The following is a 16881-nucleotide window of genomic DNA, read 5'->3' on the forward strand; positions in this document are numbered from 1 at the left end:
TTTAATGTTCATTTATTTTTGAGAGAGAGAGAGAGAGAGAGAGAGAGAGAGAGCGAATGGGGGGAGGGGCAGAGAGAGAGGGAGACACAGTCTCCTGAAGCAGGCTCCAGGCTCCACCTAGAGCCCCACGCAGGGCTCCAACTCAGGAGCAGTGAGATCATGACCTGAGCCAAAGTCAGAGGCTTGACTGACTGAGCCACCCAGGTGCCCCACAGCTGGATTTTTGTTTTTTTTTTTTGATTCCATGTCCAGAGAGGAAAGATCAGATTGCAATAGCTCATGCTTTCCTACCAGACCAATCTCCTGGAGTCCCGGGGTCCCTAGCAAACATTTACCTTGGCCCAATACCTGTGGCCAGGGAGAGTGTGGTCACACAGGAAGTGGGTGTATCCAAGCGGCCAGGCAGCAAGGAGGCAGCAGGAAGGCACAGTCTCTAGTAAACTTTCTTCATCTCATTTCCTCATCTGCAAGACCTGGACCAGCAATCCGCTTCACATATGTGTAGGGGGAGGGATTGAGGTATTTTGTTGACTTTTTACTTAGATCGACTTAGGATGACATATTGCCCTTCTGTGCTTTTTGGCAAAGGCCACCATTTTATTCACTTTAATATAGCTGACATCACTGATGGTGACTGTCGTCCTGTTGGATCTTCATTGCAATCTTAGCATACATGAGAGTTGGCTCCAGGGTACGTAAGCACTGCCTGAACTACTGCAACATCTCACTGAGACCAGTTTATTCAACAACTCATATTTGTAGATCATATTCTAGTTCAGAAAGTGCTCCGCAGGACTAACGGGAACCACATCTAGTGCTGCCCCTGCCTCTAGGTGCCATCATTTCGTGTGGTGATGTGTGCTGGCCACGTACACTGCATAGGCTTCCCTTCCAAGGCCCATTATGTTCCTACTTCTGCTGCAACCCTGTCGTCTTGAGGCCAGAGCTCTGCTCACCTGGGCTTCAGGTATGCTGGTGCTGCTTCTTTAAGACAGAAGGCTGCCAAACACGTGACTCGTGATTGCAGTTTGATTTTTTAAATGATAAAAATAAACCAATAGGTGAGCCCAGTGTTTACTGGAGGAAAACACTCAGGATGAGGGTGCTCTGGGAAGTCAGGGAGCCAAAGAAGCAGTGGCCTAATTTTCAAATAAAGCAGAAAACTTAAGAGATTAATATAGTTTGGTTCAGAAACTCTTGTCATTTCCTGATTACCCAAAGATCAAAAAGTTACCTCGTTCTCTTCTTTATTTCAAACTTCTTGATATCTCGCACTATGGTTAAAAATCTTGGATAATTATTACCATATTTTCACGACTTCAGAGGTGAAAATGTAGCCTGTAGTCTTCTTACAACTATCTTAAAGAAGCAGGTGTCCTGCAAAAGGCGACTGCTTTAAAGCCCATCCACAAATTATTGCTATACTTCTCTGTGGGTTCTTCCTATTAAAAAACAAAACAAAACAAAACAAAAAACCATTATATGTAATTGGACCAATGAACTGTATCCAGGATCCACCTTTAACTATAAGTTTTAGGAGACAGTATAAAAGCAATCTAATAGCAACCTGTGTTAGATGTGTTTCTTATCAGCTTCTCAGTTTCCAAACTCATCAAATATTGAACTTCCTGGAGCCAAAACCAACCCTCCAGAAGCTGAAACATTTATTTAGAACTACACTCAGAATATAAAGAGCTGGGACAGGAAAGAAAAACAAGTCAATACAAGCACAGTGTTCGTTTCTCCCAGAATGTGTGTTCTGAAAGACAAATACTGAGCCGCAAACACTGAAAGCCATGTCTGCTGTTCTCCAGTTCCTATGACTACCCCTGCCCCCTGTGCAAATTGTAGCGAGGCTTCCATTACCACCCACCGTGGGAAGCCACAGTCTGGAATCAGGACCAACAGAAGCCAGATCTACTACTGCTCCTGTCTCTAGATACTCGTGTGGCTTAGCTTCTTGATCTGCCAATCTCAAGGTGGGATCATACATTAATACCTGATTTGCTTACTTCAATTGGTTGTTTAAAGTAGAAAATATGATTGGGGAGCCTGTGTGGCTCAGTCGGTTGAGCATCTGACTCTTGATTTTGGTTCAGGTCATGATCCCAGGGTCACGGGATTGAGCCCCGTGTCGGACTCCACCCTGAGTGTGGAGTCTGCTTTGGATTCTCTCTCTCTCTGTCTCTCTCTCTCTGTCTTGCTCTCCAGTGAAATAAATAAATAAATAAATAAAATAACAAAATAAAACATAAAATAAGATCATATATGTGAAACTACTTTGAAACTAAAAGTTGTTCTACAAAATCAGGAATGAAGTGAAGGTACGATATTTTTGTTGAGAACCCAAACATTGTTTCTGCTCTTAGCCACTGAAGAGAAGCCCTCAAACTATGTAATTTTCTTTTCTTAGTTATAAACAATTTAGGAAAGAATGTTCTTACTCTGATGTATTCCCTCTCACCACCATCCCACCAGGCCTTCAGAATTCTGCTGACATTTTCCTCGACAAGTATGAGGATTTCACTGACATTTTCCTCAAGGCCTTTTCAGCTTCTGACTGTACCACAGTCCCAAAGCTGGTGCCACATGTCTCAGGGTTTTGTTATGACAGCACCCCCTTCTAGGTACTAAAACCCATTCAGATTATCCATCATGGCATCAGTAAGCTACTCCAAAACTTAGTGGCTTAAAACAATAGCAAATATTAATTTTGCTCACAGATGTTCATTTGGGGCAGAGCTTAGAAGAGGTAGCTCATTTTTACCTCACAGCATCATTTGGGGCTGCTTGACTAGGATCCGCAGGACCTGATTTCAAGACGGCAAATTGGTGCTTGCCACCACCCAAGGGCTCATCAGGGCTATGGACCTGTCAGTGTGGGTCGTCCTGCAGTCGACTTAGGCTTCCTCACGGTATGGCGGCTAGGTACCAAAAGCGAGCTTCCAAGAGACAGAAAGAGAAAGTTGTAAGTGTCTTAAGGCTTGTGCGTGGAAACTGTCATAGCATCCTTTCTACCATTTTCTAGCTTTCTCTTGAATTATTGCATCAATAGAACCACCCAGAACAATGATATGTGATAATAATGATTGTGTAAAGATCTCTTAGTTTACTCCTGAGTTGAAAGGGAATGCTTCTAATGTTTTTCAAGTCAGTATAATGATGGAGTTAGCCTTGACATACCTATGTTTTAGGATGTTAAAAGTATCCATCTATTTCTATTTTACCAAAACATTTCACCAAAAGAGGGGCCTAGGCAGCTCAGTCAGTTGAGCACCCAACTCAATTTTGGCTCAGGTCATGATCTCATGGTTTGTGGGATGGAGTCCCACATTGGGCTCCACACTGACAGCACGGAGCCTGCTTGGGATTCTCTCTCTCCCTCTCTCTCTGCCCTTCTGCTGTGTGTGCACATGCATGTGCGCTCTCTCTCTCTCTCTCTCTTTCTCTCTCTCTGTCTCTCTCAGGGTAAATCAATAAACATACAAAAAACACATTTTACCAAAAATAAGTGTTGAATTTTATCAAATGCCTTTTCAGCATCAAAGAAGATGATTATATATTTTCCCCTTTTGATGTATAAATCCCCTGACTTAGGATATTTTCAACTACTGGATCCTCCTTGCATTCCTGTAATAACCTGCTTTGATAATGATGACTTATTTTTAATACTTTATTGTATTTATTTTTATTTTATGTGTCTGTCTTTGCCACACCAAACTAAAAGGTCTTTGAAGTCAGAAGATGTTTTGTTATTCATTATTGTTTTCCCCAGGTCAAATAAAGTGACTGGTAGCCAATAGGTCCTTAGAAATATTTGTTAAATGATTTAAAGAAATTATAGGAGTTCAATAACTATTTACTGATGCCTTCTCAATGGCATTTCTAGAAAAACACTGCAACCGTGATTAGCATACTCTTGACTTATCACTTCTTTTTCTCTGCTGTGTGCATTCTTGGTCAAGGTTAATATATCTGCAACCACAATGCTGCAAATGGGCAGAGAGCTATTTCCTATGAAATCTATTTAGAGTGTATGACCACACACACACACACACACATGCACACACATACACACACCCATGAACTGGCAGAAGATTATAATAGCACCCTTTTTGAGATAGCTAAGAGGACCACTTATAGTGGTGGCAGGTAACTCTTAATTATTACTGCTAAAAAATATTCTTCAATGTTTTCATTCCTGCCGGCTACCTTCCTTAATACTAAAGGTTCTGAATCTCTGACTCCATTCTTCATGCCTCAGTAGCCTAGCAGCAAGGAACCAAATTCCAATTTTAAATATATGGCCCAGGTTTTAGTGTGCTTCTATGGCTGAAGGTATGCTGATAGACTTAAAAAGTAGTATTAATCACAAACAATCATCTTAACCTTTTGGGAAAGACACTACCACTGTTGGTATTTTTGAAAATCAATGCATCTTTCAATATAAATAAGCAATTGTATGCCAGATAACCAAATCCAAGCCCTGATTTCAGATCTTTATTCATAGACTAACGCATAAGTGTCCAGTATCACTGTAACTTCCATTGCGGATTATTTTAAAACAATAAAACTTTAAACATAGAAACTAAGAACTAGAAATTAAGGGATTGATAATACAAGTTTAAAGAAAAAACTCTATCTGTAAATCTTTTTTTTAATGTTTGTTTTTGAAAGAGAGAGCGTGAGCATGAGTAGGGGAGGGGTCAAGAGACGGGGGGGACAGAGGATCTGAAGTGGGCTCTGAGATGACAGCAGAGAGCCTGATGCAAGCCTCGAACTCATAAACCGTAAGATCATGACCTGAACTGAAGTCAGATGCTTAACTGGCTAAGTCATCCAGGTATCCCTATCTATAAATCTTGGTAGAATTCTTCAAAGAGGTCATTTAAATTATAAAATTTAGAACCGCTGACCTAACTTCTATGAAGAATAAACACTAAAACCCAACTAACTTCATCATCTGGAGAAGTTAGAGCTTCTACAAACATGTGTCTTCTATATGGCAGACACTTAACAATTAAATAATCCTAGGATTAGAAGGGAATTGGAAGATCCCTAAAGAGTACTAAGTGAAACAATAAAGGGGAAATGAATATACAAGAGCCTAATACAGAACCTGGCATTTTGTAAGCACCCTATAAGTATTTGAATTAAATCTATTTCCATTGTCAGTGATTAAAAAATAAATATTTCAGATAAAATCTCTGCAATAAGAAACATTTTTCACCATAATTCAGAGAATCCAGATAAGCAAGCATATACATTAAATACATGGTAACACTATTATACAAGTAGACAGAATGCAACACTGGATTTCAAGTCTGAAAAAACTAACTTCAAGCTCCAGATTTAGCATTTATCAGTTGTCTGAGGTTGGAAACTTCATTTCATTCATCGAAATATCCATTTTCTTACTTGTAAGAATGGGAATAATTATCACATATTGTGTGAGTTATCACAAGCACAAAATTAAGTAAGATAAATCATCAGAAAGAACAATATAAATCTAGGATATTACCATAATTGCTGTTATTGTACTAGTATATATTTTCACTCTCTGGACACTCTGAAGAGTAGGTTTAGAAAATGACATATAAATTCATCTGCAATATTATAGGAAATTTCAAAAGAGAAATGGAAATTAATACATTTTTGGAAAATAGTTTTCCAAGGGTATAGTATGTTATAAAAATAATAAATCACTACAAATCAGATACAACAGATAAATTTTCCCCTTAACACAGTGAATGCTTCAGACTTCATGCAGTTTTCCTCAAGAAGTTCACTTAGGGCTTAACCAAACAGCTCCATAGTGTTAAGTACAGAGGAATATATCAACCACCCTAATAAAACCATCCAGGCACTCACTAGAGAGGTTCCTCAATTCTGGAACAGTTTTACAAATATTTTTGAAATAACAATAAATCGGCTTTGGGGAGGTTGATATAAATAAATTTGAAAAGAAATTAACCATGTGTCCCTTAATTCATCATAAAATAACTTTCAGAAAAATATGCAGAAGCTTTAAACATAAAAGGCTAAATCACACATCAAGATACCTTTGCAATAATTGGACATTTTATATTTCACAGTAAAACACTAAACTATGAAGCATGGTTTCCTAGTAACAGCAGTAATACTAGGTAAATAAAACAGAATTCAGCTTACAGCAATCAGCAACAATTCAGCTTCCAAATGAGAGGTTGAAATCATTTGGATGATTACTTTTTCATTTCCAATATCATAAAAATGGAAAAAAAGAAATTGACTTTCTAAGTGTAGAATTATTTTTTCAAAATTTGGAGAAGACATTGAAGTGGTACCCCAATGTTCTCTGGACGATCTGGGCCCTTCTTGGCTGATGTACAATTATCCTCAACAAGGTTCTCCTTACCCAGTAATTGAAAGAGAAGGCTTCCTGCATGACATAAATTTTGAAGAGCGGAGACCAACCTCATCTCTACTCACTGATGTGTGTAATACCATACTTAAAGTGTTTTTGTTTGTCTGGGCCTCTTTGGTTGTTTTGTTTTGTTTTTTGTTCTTGCCTTTCGTGTAAGACTTTCTGGTCCCCCAAATTTCAAAAATGCAAATGTTCCAATATGCACACTCATGTCTCAAGTATAAACCCTTCAACCCAATTAAATGCTGGACATGTATAAGAATTATACTAGGAAAAAGAAGTAGAAACTGATACATAAGAGATGATTTGTGTAAATAACTCAACTTGGTAGGTACGATTACTGAAATGAAATGGGCCTGTATTGCTTGAGAATATGAAAGGAATGTAATGCAAAAATCATTAAAACATTAAACATATACGTAGAATTTTTATACTATACTGTAAAAAAAAAAGTCTTTGGTAAACATAGCCAGTCATTTAGAACCAATCACTAGCAAACAACAAAATGGTCAGTAAAAAAAAATAATAGTGAAAAAATTCAGAAATATGATCTCCTATAAATGTTATATGTATTGCTTTTGACATGTAGAGACAGAAATACTGTATTTTATTCTAGAAAAATTACTGTTCTTGGAAAGTAATGACATAACGTATGTTGTTTTTCAAGACACATCATGTTATATAGGAGGCGCACCATATGCTCATGTTTTGGAACATCCTATGCCATAGGCATAGCGATCTGTCTTGGTTATCTACCAAAAATCCATTCCCCCCTCAATCCTCCTTCCTGAAAGATCCCAGTTTTGTTTTCTTTTGTTTCACTGCTCTGGCCTACTTCCTGTGGTCAAGTGCTTAGGAAGGATATTCTAATTTCTAGCTGATGAGTAAAGGCTGAGTCCATGCCAATCATGGGAACCCTTTGCCCGTGACTAGCATGTGGTGCAATTTTGATCAATGAAACAAGATAGAAGTCCACTGTGGAGGCTTCTTTATGTTTTGTTTTGTTTTGTTTTGTTTTGTTTTGTTTTGTTTTTAAAGAAACATAGAGAAAGAGACCCTCTTCTACTAGACAGTGTTTTGTCTAGGTGCAATGCCTGGCACTACTGCAGCTATTTTGTGACCACTAGAGATGATCCAGGATACTCAGCATGGCAAAGCATACCAAACAGATAAAATCCAGATCCTTTACATCATTGAGTGGCTGAATTAACCAATCCTGGAACTCTTTTGCCTCTGGACTTCTTATTGTGTAAGCTAATACGTATTATTATTAGTGTTTAAGCCAATGGGGTTGAGTTTTTTTGTAGCCAGAAGTATTCCAAATACTACAGAATGTACGTTTATCACAGCAAAGCATTTGAAAAGTCTCTTGTAATATCCCTGTACATTCGATAGAGAAATGTGGGTTGAAAAATAATTTAATTGGGCAGGTTATAGATGGTTAAACAATGGAGGGAAGCATTTGGTAATATGTTTCACAGTTCTTTTTGCCTTTAGCTTCTTCTGCTGAACTTTGTTTGCAATCAACAATGGATAACTACACAGAAGACATAAAACATATAGATGATTTCACAGAGAGCAATAACGTGCTAGATGACAGAATCAGAACTGAACACGTTTTTAAGTCAAAGAATGATATGAATGCTCACTACTTCTCTCCTACCTCAAGATTCTTTTCAGTTTTTATCCATGTGAGCTATCTTATCTGTGAAGCTTTTCCTTATCCCTCACTCCTAGGCACAATGTAACACACATATAGAATCCCAGTCCTGGCCCTTGCCTCTACCACTATCAAAGCTTTCACTGCAGCTTAATATATATATATTTACTTATCTCTATACACGTGAGCTCCTGGAAAACAGAAACCATGCTGTAGTCATCTTTGTACCTTCAGCCTCCCACTTGATGCTATTGGTGCAATAAATGCCTACGTGAGTAAGTAAGCGAATGAATGAACAAATGGATTGATTTTATTTTATTTTTTAATGTTTTTTCAATATATGAAATTTACTGTCAAATTGGTTTCCATACAACACCCAGTGCTCATCCCAAAAGGTGCCCTCCTCAATACCCATAGCCCCCCCCCCTCCCACCCCGAATCAACCCTCAGTTTGTTCTCAGCTTTTAAGAGTCTCTTATGCTTTGGCTCTCTCCCACTCTAACCTCTTTTTATTTTTTTTTTCCTTCCCCTCCCCCATGGGTTTCTGTTAAGTTTCTCAGGATCCACATAAGAGTGAAAACATATGGTATTTGTCTTTCTCAGTATGGCTTATTTCACTGAGCATAACACTCTCCAGTAAATGGATCGATTTTAAAGAAACAGCTTCATTTACAGGATGCTGAAGGACAAGAACAAAAGAAACAACATTGAAAATTCCATGGAAACTACCGAAAACCAGGAACGATTGAGTTTAGACTCGATACCACACATAGTCTCCTGACTGAGCCTTCCTTTCTTGCATTGGTAACTTGTCCACAAATGTGTGTACACATGCATGAACACACAACGTAACATTATAGGTGGCCACAAGTTTTCACACTTTCTTTGCGACTGCACTAAATTGCTTGAACTACGTTTTAAACAATAATCACTATGCATTCGCAGTTACTGTAGAAATTGCTGGTCGGCTAGACAAGAGTAATTTGTGTTTCAGCCTCTCAAAAGTCCTTTGCCCCGATGGTGACAATGTAGAATACTTGGCATTAAAATCTAATCCATAGGAGTGGCTGGATGGTGCGGCCAGTTAAGCGTGCAACTGTCTATCTCGGCTCAGGTCGTGATCTCATCGTTTGTGAGCTTGAGCCCCTGCATCAGGCTCTGTGTTGATGGAGCAAAGCCTGCTTGGCATTCTGTCTCTCTTTCTCCCTGTGCACAGGCTCTCTCTCTCTCAAAATAACTTAAATAAATAAATAAAACCATTAAAATAAACAAACATAAATAAATAAAACCTTTAAAAAAACATAAAATCTAATCCCTATATAATTTCCTGTTCCTTCAACCGACTGCTTAAACTGTTTTACTTCCCACTGTCTTCCCCAGTGTCTTCTCCTCGTTCCCTTCCAAATTCATGTTAACATATAACCTGGGATACAAGATATAAGATTCTTTACCATACACAACTAAATCTGCGTTATATGCTTTCTAGAAAACCTAACGATGCAAACTAAAGTATATATGTATGTTAAGAATTAAAAGGATATATCCAGTTAACTTAAGAAATAGAAATGCATCGTTTTCAGAGCATAGCAAGAAAGCCGGAGGAATGATACACTAATGCTTTGTTTTAACTCAAAGGCACAGCCACCAGAAATCAAAAATAGGTTAATAAAATCACCGACCAGATAATAAAAACAAATGAATACTAGAGTTTTATTTCATTATCAAACCAGGCTCCAAGTTAACTCCTGTATGTGGAATGAGCTCTTGTTAAACATTCTTGAAAGTCCTCATTTAGGGGCGCCTGGCTGGCGCAGTCGGTTAAGCGTCCGACTTCAGCCAGGTCACGATCTCGCGGTCTGTGAGTTCGAGCCCCGCGTCAGGCTCTGGGCTGATGGCTCAGAGCCTGGAGCCTGTTTCCCATTCTGTGTCTCCCTCTCTCTCTGCCCCTCCCCCGTTCATGCTCTGTTTCTCTCTGTCCCAAAAATAAATAAACGTTGAAAAAAAAAATTTTTTAAAAAAGAAAGTCCTCATTTAGATTGTGTTGTAAAATCAAACTGAGAATTGGCGCAAAAACTGAACACCTGAAAATTCATATATGAGCCTTAGAGAAGACAAATTTAAATTGTCACTTAGAATTTAGAAAATGTGAGTATAAGGCACTTCAGCAGTTATTTTCACCTAAACTTAAGCGATCCAGTCAAGAGGTCACCAGCCTCTATTGTCTCAGACTATGGTAACCACTGCTTCCTTCAGCTCTAAGTGAAAATTATTTGTAAGAAATATAGTGCTAGGAGATACCCAGGATAATAGCTTCTCTATGTCATGTCTCCCGCGATTCTTAGAGATTTGTGCTTTGTTGCAGTGTGTTAAATATAGAAAAAGGAAAAGTGAACATTACACTAACCTACATGTATATGTGTGATAGAATACAGGAGAAGTTCAAATATTAAATTTTAAAACTCAGTTCAATAAAAACTCAACTCAATAATAACTGACTGAGCACACACTCTAGGTCCTGTTATATATTTTATGCTGTGTTATGTATTGATTTTTTAAAAGTCACATTTTTAAGAGCTCTGCACTCAAAAAGTCGTATCCTCCTAAGGAAAGTATAACTGAATGGCGAAGATAAGTGTTTCTCAATGCATTTTTAACCACTAAATATTCACCATCAACTAGTCACATCATGTTCCTATAGACCTCAGGTCTGAGCCTGATGCCAAATGCGGTGAGATGTTTGGGGAGCCTGCAAGTGGATGAGTATATCTTGCATATGGCCGTCAGGCTAGAAGGCAGAGGGCAGCCTGTAGAAGTTTTAAAATATTGGCTCCAAAGCTTTCGACATGTTTCATGACAAGAAGTGTGGTCTTTACCCCCAACCCACGAATCTGAGTAGGCTTGTGATTGCTCCAATTGAGATGAATAGAGTGAAGGTGACCCTGACTTTTGAGCTAGATCAGAAGAGGCCACACAATTTCCACCTGGTTCTCTTTTGAATTCTTGCTCTTTGAATGTGTCCTTTCAGGAAATCTAAGAGCCCGAGAGCCACAGAGTGAGAAGCCCAAATCCATGGAACAGCAGTGCGTAAGTGCTCTTACTGACATCCCCCCAGTTGACTTCTCATTTTGAATCATCCTCTCTGAAATGCATACATGTGAGAGAAGAATACTCTAGATCAGTGTTCTCAAATATTAGCATGCAATAGAGTCACGTGAGGGCTTGTTAAAAACATAGATTATTGAGTCCCACTGTTAAAGTTTCTAGTTCAGTACATCTGGGGTGGGACTCTATAATTTGCATCTAAGTTTCCCAGTGATTTGAGAAGCACTGCTGTAGATGATTCAAGTCACCAACCACTGGTGAAACCCCAACATCATGGAGCAGAGATAAGCCATACCTGTTCTGCCCTGTCTGGATTCCTTGGCCCACCTTTTCCCATTCAAGAAGGTATTTAAGAATGAAAATTAGTAAAATGACATTATAGGAAACTTTTAATTCATTCTAATTGATTTCAAAGTACAACATTCACAAACTTTCATGCTTTAATGATTAGCTTTAATTATTAATGTGATACAACACAGTTCACAAGTGATTGCAAAACATTGCTGCTTACTCACCACATCTAGAAGACTCCCCTGTTTAAGAGCAGGAGCTTTGCAATCAGTAGCGCTTGTTTTGAACCTCACCTCTGCTACTTAAATGTTAACACAGCAATGGATGGGGAAGGGGAGAAACTGAAGGGATTTGTCTGCCTGGCTTTAAATCTTAGTTCTATCACCTTCCAGTTACATGTGATCTGAATCAAAATACAGTAACAAAAATACATTGGTTTCTGAGCATAATTTGCTCCAAAAACATGCTTGTAATCCAAAGCACTTGTATATCAAAGTGAATTTCAAGAACCATTGGCTCTGTTGTGATCACGTGACATTCGGCATCACATACTACTTGTATTCCAAGAGATCGCTCGTTTATCAAGTTCAAATGTATTAGAAATGTTTGCTCATGTTGAGGAACACTCACAGAGCAAGTTACTGTACTTAAGTTACTGTATTTAATCTGTGTAAGCCTCTGTGTCTTCATTCCTAGAATGGCCTGAGAAGATTGTTGTGGTCATTAAATAAGATAATGCTCTTGAAACAGTGCCTGGGACTGAGAAGTCACCCTGTAAATATGTTATGAAATGGTATGTGTGCTTAAATAGGCTTTTCACCACTCTGAGAATTAGAGCTTCCTTTACAAAGCCATTCTAACAGTCAATATCAACTGCATAAGGTGATCGTTAGGATTAACTAATAAATAATACGTACCCAATAAATGGCAGATGATGATGATGATTATACTGTTATGAAACAGGATACTTCCAGGGACAGAAAGTACAAATGAGCAAGTTCTATTCCAATAAAATAGAGCTTGCATGTGGGGTCACAGCAGCACACAGTGTCTTAGTCTGGCACTGATCCAACAGTACAGGAGTATGTGTTATTAAAAGCTCCATGATAGGGGCACCTGGGTGGCTCAGTCAGTTGGGCGTCCGACTTTGGCTCAGGTCATGTTCTCACGGTCCGTCTTTCAAGCCCCGCGTCGGACTCTGTGCTGACAGTTCAGAGCCTGGACCTGCTTCGGATTTTGTGCCTCTCTCTCTCTGGCCCTCCCCCTCTCATGCTCTGTCTCGCTCTCTCTCTCAAAAATAAATAAACATTAAAATAATAATAATAATAATAATAAATAAATAAAAGCTCCATGATAGAATCAAAGGGATTCCTGAAAGTCTGTTCATATACATTCTAAAGCTAGAGTAAGGACTGCACTAAATCATCATATATTCTGGCTACCGGCCTCTTAATGTCAGATCCCAGGAGATGTGAATCAAGAAATTTCTCAACCTCTAGAATCTATGCCTCTTTCTTCCCTTGGTACCCAAAGTATTAGTTTGAGGTATCATTTTTGCTAAGCCTTGTACTAATGGATTATTAGGCAGGCAGAAAATCCAAAGGAATATTAATGAGTAATGAATATGTTAGCTAATAACTCTGAGATGATGCTCTTCAGGGACGAAGAACTTTAAGAAACAAAGAACCTTCGGGGCCCCACAGAATAAATCTATAGTAACGTAACAATGGATGAGGAGGTTGCCATTTTGATGCAAGATTTTCTCAGGTCAGTTAGACTACAGCACACAGCAGGCTGCTTTCTTCTAAGGCTGACCTGATGATTACAGGTTTTACAAGACACAGACATGGCTTTCTTTAAAAATTGTTTCTCTGGGTGCCTGGGTGGCTCAGTTGGTTAAGCGTCCGACTTCAGCTCAGGTCATGATCTCTCAATCTGTGGGTTCGATCCCTGCGTTGTGCTCTGTGCTGACAGCTCAGAGCCTGGAGCCGGCTTCAGATTCTGTGTCTCCCTCCCTCTCTGTCCCTCCCTTACTTGCATTCTTTCTGTCTCTCAAAAATAAATAAACATTAGAAAATTTAAAGAAATATATTGTTTTTCAGTCATGATGTATTCTGTTCTTTGTGTAACCAGAAGAATGCTGAAAAGAGAGTTAGGTAAATATTTTCCTTCTCTTTGGGCAGGGAAGAATTTTATAAGCATAAAGAAATACAAGAGGTCACAGAGGAAAAGATAAACAGATTTGTCTACAAAAAGAATTGAAACCTTCCAGATGTTAGGAAATACCATAAGCTAAACAAAAAACTGAGAAATAACATCACCCACAAAGCATTTATGTCTATAATATACAAATCAATAACAAAACTTTAGCATCTCAATAGAAATAGGATCTAAAACTAGACACAGATACTTTACATTATTAATGGAAAAAGAATTGCAAACTTAAACTGTATACATTTTTCCCCTTAACAAATTAGCAAAGATTTTGAAATATGTTAATATTTTATGCCGGTGAAGAATGTTAAGACCAAGATTCTAATAACCTTCTCATGAAAGTGGTCCAATTTTTCTGGAAAGCAATTTGGCTAAATAAATGAGAAGTAATAAAAAATGTTTCAATCCTTGATCCTATGAACCCACTTCTTTTTTTTAAATTTTTTTTTTCAACGTTTTATTTATTTTTGGGACAGAGAGAGACAGAGCATGAACGGGGGAGGGGCAGAGAGAGAGGGAGACACAGAATCGGAAACAGGCTCCAGGCTCTGAGCCATCAGCCCAGAGCCCGACGCGGGGCTCGAACTCACAGACCGCGAGATCGTGACCTGGCTGAAGTCGGACGCTTAACCGACTGCGCCACCCAGGCGCCCCCCTATGAACCCACTTCTAAGGAAACTTGGAAAATGTCCCTGTTTAACAGTCAAGAGTTTCAGTCAAAATTTGAAGTACAAAGATATTTACCATGGCTTTCTTTATAACAGCAAAATTTATGGAATAACATATATTCAACATTATGAGTAAATAGCTGTATACTTCTTACGAATATTATGCAGTCATATAAAAATTTCAAATAATGTTAGTGATCTCAGAAAATTCACACCAGAATATTAATGGAAAAAATCAAGATACAGAACAGGAGTCATCAGAGACAGCTTTTGAAATATTTTGGTATTGGCTTTCTGGAGTGCTGCATTGAAGCATATTCTGACATAGCATCTGGGCTCAGCAGGAAAGAAAGCTGTGATCAGTAATATCTGCCATGGGCAAAAAAGGCAGGAAAGAGTGGTACACATGCTCTATATCTGCCATCCCTAGTGGTATATGCAATATGGTCCCAATCATTCATCAGCATACACGTGTACCCTTTGTGTGCACACGCACGTGCACGTGGATACGTATAGAATCACTCCACTGTAACTGTGATTATCTCTAGCTTGTGATATTAGGGTGATTTGGTTTTATTAAAAATATTTTGGTATTTTTCAAATTTTCTACATTGAGCACATATTAGTTTTCTATTGGTGTTATTTTTTAGATTTTCGAATTGTCCAGGTGATTTTTTTTTTTTTTAACAAGTTGTTACATTCACTCTGGGGAAGGTGGCAGGAGTAAAAGGGATAAAAATACAGGCAAATAAATTCTAGAGAGATTTTCTTAGGCACGTTTGTTTCTTTTTCTGGAAGGTAAATGTGTTATTAGAGTTAGAAATATCTTTCCCAGTGCAGGTTAGCTCAAAATCTCTTCGAATTTGGTTATGAATAAGAATGTGACCTTTTGTCTCCTATGGAAATCCAAGCACTTGAAGGAAGATTTTTGTGAATGAGCTGAAAAAAGAATCAATTTTTGTCAGTATAAATAGCCAAAGGTCCTGAAACTAATAAGACCACCTTTGAAAAGGCCAGTCTTATAATGAGGTTGTAAATTTTTTAAACAATTAATCACCTTTTTTTTTTAACTTTACTAATTTGTATACTGCTCAGTCATCCCCACTCTTGAAGCTGATTTTGATGTTTTCAAAGCTCTGATTTCTTTGCAGACAATAATTACCAGGTGAAGAAGCAAGCTGGTATGGTTTCTTGGCTGAATTTCTTCCACCTTATGATGCTGTCTCAAAATTGGAAGCCATAAGCTTCAGGGAGTCAGAGACAAAGGGCCCAGATGCAGCTCTCCCTTTAATTAGCTCTGTGACATGAGACAAGTCATTTTCTCTATTCCCTTTCAGAATTTCCACATTGGTAATATGAAAATATACTGTTACTGTCCTCCAGGGCAGGATATGTGAGGATAAATTGGGTAAAAGATGCAAGATGTATAAGCCGATGGGAGGCCATCCTTCCTACTGGGTCTCTCTCCCACATGACAGTGTACAAATCCCTCCTAAGGTGTTAACTGATAATTAGAATGTTAACTAGCAGCCAAGGAGTCAGTGATATTTGAGGGGTTTTTTTTTGTTTTGTTTTTTAAGAAAATTAAGGGGGACTGCCCCGAATTTCCAAAGTGGACAGTGCCAGCAAGGTGGCCAGTGCTGATCCCAGGGAGCTTGGCGGGAGGATGTCTGGCTATAGTTTTCCCAAATCGTCACCAAATACTCTTCAAACTAAAATCCATTAAGACAATCATATATTGCCTTTTATTAAGCCATATTCGACTATAGCTGAGTGAATTTGTCACCTTGCTCGCAACTAATGTTTGCATTCCTCTGCTCCTTCATTATTTTTTGATGCTCCTAGAAACATCGAGGTAAGTGTTAAGGTGCTGCTAACCACCAGTACTGAGAGTAGAAGCAGACGGTGAGAACCAGAACTGGTATCTAACTGGGGAAAACCTAAATACACCAAGAATACTCCCCAAAGTGAGGACTCTCATTGTATCATTGCATAGACCCCTTTATCTTTCCTTCCTTACCATGTCTATATCTGTTGCAGGTTTAACAAATGCTTCCTCTGTGGAGGTACTGTGCTACACCTGCTTATCCATGGATGGATGTAAGTACAGCATGGAAAGAGTTTTTATGGACTGTATTATATCACTTTTAGAAATAGTTATATTTCCAAATTGTGGACTTTCAAAAAATTATCTAAGCTCAAATACTGAAGCAAGAAAGTCTTGATTTGCACTTAGTGAAGGATATCACTAAGGGTAGCCTCATCTGCCCTGGAGTACAGCAAAAAAAACCCCCAAAAAACAAACAAACAAAAAAACCAAACCTAGCAGTTTAAATAACAACTAGACCATAAGTGAAAGAAATCCACTTACTCTAACCCTACAGCATCCATCTTTCTGCATCATCAGAGCAGTTCAATTTGGCAAACATCACTGCTGTCTTATTTTAAGAAATTGCCACAGCCACCCCGACCACCACCCTGATCAGTCAGCAGCCATCAACATTGAGGCAAATGCCTCCACCAGTAAAAAGATTACAAAT

The 16881-nt window shown here is 38.5% G+C and overlaps 1 long non-coding RNA gene across 1 annotated transcript in view; it reads right to left on the bottom strand.

The window, feature by feature from the left end:
• Positions 1–201: 201 nt before the first annotated feature.
• Positions 202–16881, bottom strand: part of LOC115525805 — a 46441-nt gene continuing 29761 nt past the window's right edge. Inside the window, exons 2-3 of the long non-coding RNA XR_003972478.1 lie at positions 2768–2942; positions 202–1442 (exon numbers count right to left, since the gene is read on the bottom strand). This is a non-coding gene — a long non-coding RNA (uncharacterized LOC115525805). The remainder of the gene's footprint in view (positions 1443–2767; positions 2943–16881) is intronic.

The sequence above is a fragment of the Lynx canadensis genome, chromosome A1 (genome assembly GCF_007474595.2).
Source record: "Lynx canadensis isolate LIC74 chromosome A1, mLynCan4.pri.v2, whole genome shotgun sequence".
Lineage (NCBI taxonomy): Eukaryota > Metazoa > Chordata > Mammalia > Carnivora > Felidae > Lynx > Lynx canadensis.